Source organism: Dreissena polymorpha, chromosome 1 (genome assembly GCF_020536995.1).
Source record: "Dreissena polymorpha isolate Duluth1 chromosome 1, UMN_Dpol_1.0, whole genome shotgun sequence".
NCBI lineage: Eukaryota > Metazoa > Mollusca > Bivalvia > Myida > Dreissenidae > Dreissena > Dreissena polymorpha.
In genome coordinates this window covers 137,725,718-137,735,283 of record NC_068355.1, presented here as the reverse complement: position 1 = coordinate 137,735,283, position 9,566 = coordinate 137,725,718, and the positions used below count along the sequence as shown (strand labels likewise).

The 9,566-nt window shown below is 33.0% G+C and overlaps 1 long non-coding RNA gene across 1 annotated transcript; it reads left to right on the top strand.

Annotated features, from left to right (window-relative positions):
- The first annotated feature begins 269 nt into the window (after positions 1-269).
- On the top strand, positions 270-2,620 carry LOC127851627 (uncharacterized). Its single transcript, XR_008035858.1, has 4 exons — positions 270-314; positions 984-1,041; positions 1,270-1,329; positions 1,581-2,620. It is a non-coding gene; the product is annotated as an uncharacterized LOC127851627 (long non-coding RNA).
- The last annotated feature ends 6,946 nt before the right edge of the window (positions 2,621-9,566 follow it).

The following is a 9,566-nucleotide window of genomic DNA, read 5'->3' as shown; positions in this document are numbered from 1 at the left end:
ATATTTCCTTATATGACTATACTTAAACCTTGCCATACTCTAAAAGTCACATTTATAATCCAGAACTTTGTCTGAACATTTTTGTAATGATCTTTTGGATTTGTTTGAAAATGATTCTAGACTTTTGGAAAGCATGACCGCCATTGGGCGGGGAAATTTGCCTTATATTGCCAAAGTAAAAAAATGTTAATGTACCTGAGTGGTATTTAACCCTTTTTATTTATGTGCAACCTATTTTCTTCTGTTCAGTTTGCTTACTATTGGGTATGGTTTTGTTGGTCAGCTGTTCAGTCTTCGGAGGGAATTCGTATAAGGTAGCAGTACACGGTAGGAAGCAGAAATATGCGAATTGGCCCCGGTCAAAAAGTGAAATATTGGGAAAGGGTAGGTTTCCATGTCAAATTTGAGGGTAATAGGTCTTATTGTATCCCCAAATTGCATTAAATCCTGAGAATATGACCATTTTCAAATGCGAAACTGTGGGGTCATGACCTCTTGTTGTTGTTGTGTTCTTTGTTACTCAGGAAGGAAAACTGCGGTAGGCATATTGTATTTTGGGTTCTTTTTAAGCTGGAATCGCTAGTAGGATCACGCTGTGCAGTATTGCGCGAAAACCACCTGGTTACGTGGTATTTATTCATGGTTTGATGGGTTGTGCTATGTTTTGCGTGTAAAAATATCATTCCAAAAGCAGGCTATCATTTCCATTTCATTCGTCCCCAGCCACTTTCGTACATGGTAAAACGTTTATTTTGCAGGCACTGTTTGCGGCCTTGCAATTCTTTCACTTTTGTCAATAGTATCACCTGTACAGGTTCCATATGCTCTTTTTTTATCTTAAATGTAAGTTTCAGACTACTTGTGTGCAGTGAATGTGTTTTTATGATTGCAGGTTCATTGTTTTCTGAATTGAGCGTGGTGGAGATCAAGAAGGCGTCCGCGGCTCCGAGAGAGTGTGTGTCTACCGTGGTCTGCTACCTAAGAAAGGCAGACAATTTCTTCATAAGATTTTTTTTTCTTCTCTAATCAAGATTTCCATTGGTTAGTATATTGTCTTTGGTTGCATTGAACTGCATTCCATTGGTTTTGTTTCATTCGTATTTAAAGAAGGATTTGACATGTTGGTAATGTTTAGTCATATATGTTCGCGATTGTTGAAATGGTTGCACCATAGATACAAATATTTTTTTTATATATTGATATCTGGAATTCTTTTAACTCATTACTAATAAGTGCACTTAATAATGTGTGTGCATGATTATTTTGCAGCAGTCATGTAGGCGTGGGTAGAGGACCAAGACAGAGGAGTCCATTCAGTTCCACAAATTGGTAATTTAACTGTTTGCTGTGTGATATGCAATGTTCTTGTCGTGTGATATATGTTTGTTGCTCTGTATGTTTGTTAATATTTTTATTGCAAAATAATGTTTAATGTTCATTTTAATTTGTAAAGACATTAGAACACGACATATTATTAATACTGATAGTAAAAGTAGGTCTATGATATTTATATTAATAATAATAGTATAATCATACTTATGCATCATAAGTTTAAATATACGTATTTGTATATTTTACAGGATGTGGCCTAGCCTAGCTTGACTATTTTCTGACCCACTATGTGTGAATTATACCTTTATATAAACATATTGAAACGTGAAACTGAACAGTATTGAGTTTCGTATAGTCCTTTGGTGTGGGTAATTGCTAAAATAGCCACAAAGTTACATTAAGTTCAGCTCATTTGTACCTCATGTAAGCGAATTTGGACCTTTAGGATCTCTTGTTTGATTATTAAACCTTTATAAATATGGTAAACATGCTGAGTTGTGATATAATAATCTAGATCTCGAACTACAACCACTGAATAAAAGCTTCAGAGAACTTGTTCGATACATTGAATATTACTCAAACCATACTGCCCCGTACACATATGTAAGTGAAACTAAAAAAATAACATAACCAACTACCTTAATTTTAAAGAAAAAATATTCGTTGTTCTTCTCTTGTTTTTACATTCCTTTTGTAATAATTCACTGACAGATAATCAAATATTACCTTCCAATTAACTCAATTCTATAAGGAAACTGATTGTGTTACACAGTAAAGTCATACACAGTTGAATACACATTACGTGTTTTCTGTATCAATCATCCATGTATTCCACTTTGCTCCATTTATTTTTCATGTATTTAAATAACGTTTATTATAAGATTCGCTTTTGTAATAATCATCTCTTCTGTATTTAGAAAATGCTTTTCTAGTACTAAAACGCATGACCAGTGGTAATTCAAAGGAAACATTTTACATTTAACTGTGTTTACATTTGACCTTGTTTTCTTATCGCGATTTCGAAAACAATGGAAACAACTGTACCCTTTATAATGTATACTTAATAAAGATACGTGCAGAACAATGTATCGACTTTTTCATTTTTAAGAGAAAATAAAATAATTTAACTTAAATACTACACGCCAGATTTCTGACATACGTTTCTCTGCAACAATATTCAGTGACAACACATAATGTTAAAGGCCGCAGTTGCTGTATGTTTAAAGTACTCTTTTCAGTTATTTCTTGTTTAAAACACATATAGAATACTAGGTCAGTGCCGAATAAAGCGAAGTTTATTTTGCGAGGCTTAGAAAATCTGAACCACGAGCCTTGGCGAGTGGTTCAGATTTTCGGGCCGAGCAAAATAAACTTCGCTTTATTCGGCACCGACCTAGTATTCGATTTATCCCATCATCTTTCTTATTCGTTAATTATTTCTTTTAAAATAGAATAGGAAAATAAAACTACACGGAAAATCCCGAAGTTATTTTAAGCAAACAGTGTTTTTCGACCTTAGCTGTAAAGAGGTCCGCGTAAGAAAATAGTAACAGAATATTTCAAGCAAAACAATACCAATTCATTTATTTACAAGACAACAGCCACTTACAAATGTTACCAAAACTCAACCAAATCAATAACAATAACCAAATTATATGTATAGCGATGTAAAGAGTCAGGTTCATTTAGAATTTGTTTTTCTACACAGTAGGCCGAGCACGTGAGTCAACTTGGCGTGTAGAGCAAATCGATGCTTTTGTCGGATTTACGGTGTGTCAAAGGTGTTATTGCAATACTGGATTAGTTATTGTGTACATGAAAATTCTGGATGTTGAACGTTGCCCGAAGAACTGGGATTTAAATGAGCTGGACAGTGACTGCTGAAAGCTGTACTGTGGCTGTGGGTGGGGAACTTGCACTTGTGTTTCGGGTAGAATTTCCGCTTCGGTCTGATGTTGTTCCGGCTGGCTAGGGGGCTGCGTTGACGAAAATGTGGCCGTGCTGGTGACAGAGTGTTTCCTTCCTTGAATTGGATCTGCATTTTGACCATGGGAGGCAAGTATGTTGGAACATTTTTTCTGTTGCTCATGACTTACATTTGAGTAATTTAAAATTGACTGTACATTCTTGTGTCCAGTGACAGACATAATTTCAGTGGCTGGAATGTTGTGTTCTCTAAGCTTTTGGACCAGGTGCTTGCGAGTTGAATGATTGGTCAGGCGTTTTTCAACTGGTAGCCCGGCTTCAGTTGCCATCATCCTGAGCATTTTGCTCAATTTATTCATCCCAATTTTTTGACGAATGAACCATTGCATGCTTTCTTTGTGATCAGACTCGGACTCCTGCTTCATTATTGTATTTGGAGCGAGATAGAATGGGTCGTTCACATCGCAAAAATTGGCTGGGCGTTTCTGTGCATAAATTTTGTACAAAGCAACTGGGTTTCTGGGGTCATTTTCATTGGTGGCAAACATTTTCGGGGTGACTCTTCTAGCATCGCTCAAGTTTTCTCCAGTTCTAGTCTTGGTTTGACGTTCATTGAGCTCCAAGTACTCCGTCTCATCAGAAGATATTTTCAGTTTAATATCCCCCCATCTGTTTGGAAAAAAAATTAATTTGTAAATATTACAGTAATTTATTACTTATTATTTTATGCTTTCCGGTGGTTTATAGAGAAATATCAGTGAATTAAAACTAATAATTTCACTGTTTCAAACAATAAAAATTTATAGTGAAATTTATTGATAATTTTCACTGTTTACTGTGAAATGATGTCATTTCTTTGACGAAATGATGTCATTATCCCAGCAAAATTCTTTAGTTAAGCTTGTTCGTTAACAATGAATATTAAGTGTGAAAAAAGCATAAAATAAAAAGAAAATGTGTTTGATTCGTTGATTTACGATTTTAATTCACTCGTGATCATAGAAAATATATATTTTCACTTTATTGTGGCCACTTGTGCGGCACTCGTGAAAATATTATTTCCCCAAAAAACTGTCGCCCACTACCTTAACAATCACCTGTGGAATGGTAAAAAATTAAACTGTCCAATTCGCGCAGTAAGCAGTTTTGCTAAAATTTCAGTTATTAACAGACGACCAAATTAATGAATTTTTATATTAAAATAGTTCATAGTTCTACTTCATATAAATTGTTTATGTTTGAATAGCTGTTTCAGTATAATAAAATAAATATTACATGTTTGACAGGGTGACAGTAAATTTGTCAACTTTTGGTAAAATACTGTCAATCGAGGTGAAGAGAAGGTTGAAATTTTCTTAAGTTGACAAATTTACTGTCAACCTGTCTGACGTGAACTGTAATATTTATATAATATTTAATTTGTTGCTGTTTTTTCTGATTTTTTGTGTGTGAAACTTACCAAAACTTACTTTATGCAAAACAGCAAAGTTTTTATTATTATTATTTTTTTTAATTTAAATTCTGTTATTTCAGGTATCAAATTGATTATACCTAAGGCTGTATTGTTCCTTCGTGCCACGCAAACCAAAATGCAAGCAGTTGTTTAGCCACATGGTGTGGACAAGAGCTTTTGGACTGTTAGGACCTAGGACACTCTTCTGCCACATTATATCTATTTCATGGTCGGTAAGTACGTCTGCCTCACATGGCCGGTTGCCCTTTCCCTAAATAAAAGCAAAGGAGGTTTAGAAAAAGAAAAACCCATTATTATTTATAGCGTTAGAATTGTAAAAATTATTTCTTTATTCGTCCTTATTTCTAGATTTACGCGAAAAATCCCAATCAACTGAATTTACACACACAAATTTCAGATTTGTTTGGTCCCAGGTACTTTTCAAAAAGGCAACAAACTTGCTGTAAACTGTGAAAATCAGTGTTGGCTTAAAGAAATACTGCAGTCAGTATACAAAAATATTATCGTTTCGTCAATATATCACAAACTGTCATAGTTTTCATTAACCCTTTCAGTGCGGGAACCGAATTTTGAAGGCCTTTGCAAACAGTTTGGATCCAGATGAGACGCCACAGAACGAGGCGTCTCATCAGGATCCAAACTGTTTGCTATTCTGATAATATTCTTTGAAAAAAATCGAAGAAAATGCTAATTTTAGAAATTCAGCAGACGACATTTTAGCAGACAACAAATTTCCCAGCATTCAAAGGGTTAAATAATTCAGTACAGTGTTGAGTAATGAATTTATACCGGTAATTGCTTTCATTTAAAGTGGCTATGCACGATTTTGATGTGTGTTAAATTGTAATATATTGCTAAAAATATGTTACAATAACACAAAATAGGCAAGAACAATTATGCATTGAAGACAAATTTCATAAAATGCAGCAAAGCCAAATAAGCCCCCCCCCCCTGAGCCGATTGAAACGGAAGATTTTTTGTACATAATTTCCTACAATAAACCAAAGCATTTGTCTTTTAAATATGATTGCAGTTAGTGTTCTTGTGTGGTTTGAACAAATATCATTGCATGAAATTAAAATGATTTGTAAAACTAAATGTAGATTCACAGCGTACATGCATGACATACGTACTGGCGAATTCGACTGTACAGACATTTTCGACTTCAGAATTAAATATCTGGCTTGTTTCGCATTTTTCGACGCATGTTCTTCTTATATTTTATTTTAATTTATATTATTTTTAAATATATGTATAATATGTTTTTTTACACATTTAATACAAATTAATAAATATTTAACAAAATTATGCATTTCCATCTTTAAAAAGAAAGTTATTTTTACCTGCTTTTTCAGGCTTTTCTTTTTAGGTTTCTCTTGTCAGAGAAAATTGTGGCCCTTTCTCATTCATAATGCTAAAAGGGTATTTGTGTCTTTTCAGCTTCCGGTCCAGGCTACTGATGATGGCCCGGATACTTGTCGGCTCAAACTCTGTGCCATCTTCGCGTTGCAGGGATAGAATGAACGTTGCAATATGCTCGTCAAGGAAATCGACATCCAACTGATGCATTTCCCTGGTCTCACCCTTAGTCAGTAGAAACCTCTGGAACTTTTTTGTGTCATTTAATGTTTTTTTTGCAGTGTTTTTGTTTTCTTCTTTTGTGATGTACTGTCGGACTTCAGAAAGCTCTATGTTTTTAAATTCATTTGGAATTGACTGGTTGAGATGTTTAGCTTCATTTTCAATTGTAACATTTGTGTTATTTTGATCATCACAATTTGACTCAGGGGCATTATTCTCAGTTTAATCCTCATCAAATTGAAGTGCATTTATTCCATATTTTTGCTCAAATTCTTCCAAACTTAATTCCACAGCATTTGAAAACAAACCATCCCATACTACATCAAAATCACCTGTTTCTTGGTTGAACATTGTTGTCAAAATTTATTTCATTTGATGAAATATGTTTTGCTGCAGTTTTATTTTAATTCTTGATTGTGTATTATTTATTTTTTCATTGTTTCAACCACAATTGACATTTAAGACTTAAGCAGACGACTTGATTTGCTGCTGACTTATTTAATAAAATACATGAAATAAAAAAGAAACATTTCATATATTTTAAATATTTATTTCTAAACAATTTATTTCCAATTAAATGAAAATAATATATTTTATTATTGCATTGTGTTGATTTTTAGCCATTCATTGACAAGAAAAGTCATACACAAGGTAAACAGATGCTAACTACTGAACCGTGATACAAAAAGTAGTCCCTCTTAATAATGACGTCATGAGGACGCGCACTTAATATTTGGAAACAATGTTGTTATTTTGCTGTTTGTGTTGCATTTTGTGTTTCAAATATATTACATCTTGGTATCAAATTGTTTTTTTTGTTTAATCTGATTCGATTTTACTAAAACTGATTACTTAATAGTTGATTCCGAGTAATATGACCATCCTCCTCACATAACAGTCCGCCGCGCCGGACAGCTCTACTTCAGCACTGCCGAAATAGAGGAAAATTTATTCCACAGGGGTTTATTTCGACAATGCACGTCTGATGATGGGATAAAATTATTTCTTTGTTGAATTGTATTCAACGATAAATATGAAGGTTATGTTCGCAAATTAAGTCTGAAGTAAACTTTGTGATTTTTAGCGTTGATAATTCTGGAGATGGTAATTAGCGAAATTTGTTAAGCTTTATACAATTCCTTTGAAAATCAGATATTTGCCTTTGGTTAAAACATTGTTATTTCTTTAAAAATTATATATATAGTTCCAGATATACTCGGTAAGAAAATGTATAAGATTTAATACCGAGACATACTTTTTTATCGAATGGAACATATCTTCGTTTTTCTAAAGAGTTATTACTTCGTTATTAATATTTTTTATTTAAGTATCATTTTTTAAGGTTATGTAAAATCTCTAGCCGAAATAAAGTTTGAGAATTTAAATAAATTGGTCCGGAAATATTTTTTAGCAAAACTCTGCAAGATTTCATGTAGAGGCAGTTTTTGTATTAAAAAGTAAACGGTTTTTTCTAAAATTCAAGCTTAAACAAAAATCTCTAGCCTGAAATGAATTTTGTGATTTTAAATGAACTCTTGCGAAGGATATTCATGGCAGTTTTTTTTTTATTGAATAGTGAATATCTGCTTTTGGTTACAACAAATTTGTGTTTGATTATTTAAATACCATTTTAATACTAGAATCAAAGTATGTATCCTCAACAAACTGTGTCTGTCTTGGACTCAATATTTACTGAACTGATTGCTTTCTTAACTTTATTTTCTTCATAAAATCTAAATTTACAATATGAATGCTCAGCATTACACATACGTAGCCATACGTTAACTTAAATAGTCCCAATGATGGTCACTACATTACGCAAACGTATACATTCATTCTTAACATTTCCGTATAAAGTTTAGATTTGAAATAAACTATGAAAACACAAACGCAATCAATATGTGATGTTTAAAAAAACACATATGCGATCGAGAACCGAAAGCATTCGCTCAGTGGGACACGATGTCCCGATGGTGGATAAAAAGTGTTAATTGGTATGCCTGTGACACCATATGTCTCTACATTTGTAGATGCCGTTATTAAGAACAGAACAGAACTGAACAAATATTGTATTCACTTAAGCATATTACAGCTCATCGTGTTCAATAATAAACATTCATACATGCGTGAAAAAATATAGCAATAAAGATAATAATAAATTACTCGTGAGAGTGTTGTGTGTTTATGTACACACTGAATTGAGTATCCATACTCAAGTATATATAAACAAAAACAGAGGAAACAGCAAAAAAATCACATTTCATAATCATTACATAATACACTGAAAATGTTATATATACTTTATAAGGCAAATCGGCATAATCCCTGCCTTTGGCCATTTACAAATACTGTATTACAAAGAGATGGTCATAGCAAAACAACATGTTAAGTTTAAAGTGCATGATATCAAAATATTTATGTACAAATACATATCGAACCACAAAACAAATACATAAATACATCTGACCAACATATTTATACAGCTTAAGAAGCATTACAATCAAGTATTTGGGAACGTCGTTTCATAGAAAAATATACACATTTTGCCAGGCGTCTTAAAACTCCTGTTTGATATGAGGACATAAGCATAATAAATTTATTCATAGTATTAAAAGCAGTTGGTATATTATATTTTCGTCTTGTATCTTGATACAACGGACAACAAATTACAAAGTGGAATTCCGATTCAACTACATTTAGGTTACACAGTTTACAAAGTCTTCTTACTCTATCAACATTATTGAATCTACCAGTTTCGATCTCAACTGGTGGAAACACAGTCTCAGTTTTGTTAATGCGATTGTATAATTATCATGGTCTACTGCATCTAGATATTTTTCATATTTGAAAACAGTTCTATTTTGTACATTCAATGAGTTGAAACTTACGTCATGTATGTTTTCCTGAAATATTTTGCTTGGAAGAGATTCATAATTTTTCATATTTTTTCACCAATACTGTAAGGCCTTTTCCTTACAAGGAAATCGGCCTAATTCGCTAAGGACTGCAACTGTGGATGTTTGGGGACGAACTCCAAGGATATGTTTACAAAAATTTAACATGGAGTTTGTCTACTTCCTTTAAGTCATATACGCCCCATATCTCGCTACCATATAGAATAATCGGCGCAACTTTGGAGTCAAACAGTAGCAACTTGGTTTTAATATCAAATGATACTCTAGTTAACAATGTATATGCTTTGAGTGCCTGTTCATTAAGTGTTTTTATAGCCTGGTTAAAGTTTCCGTTATAA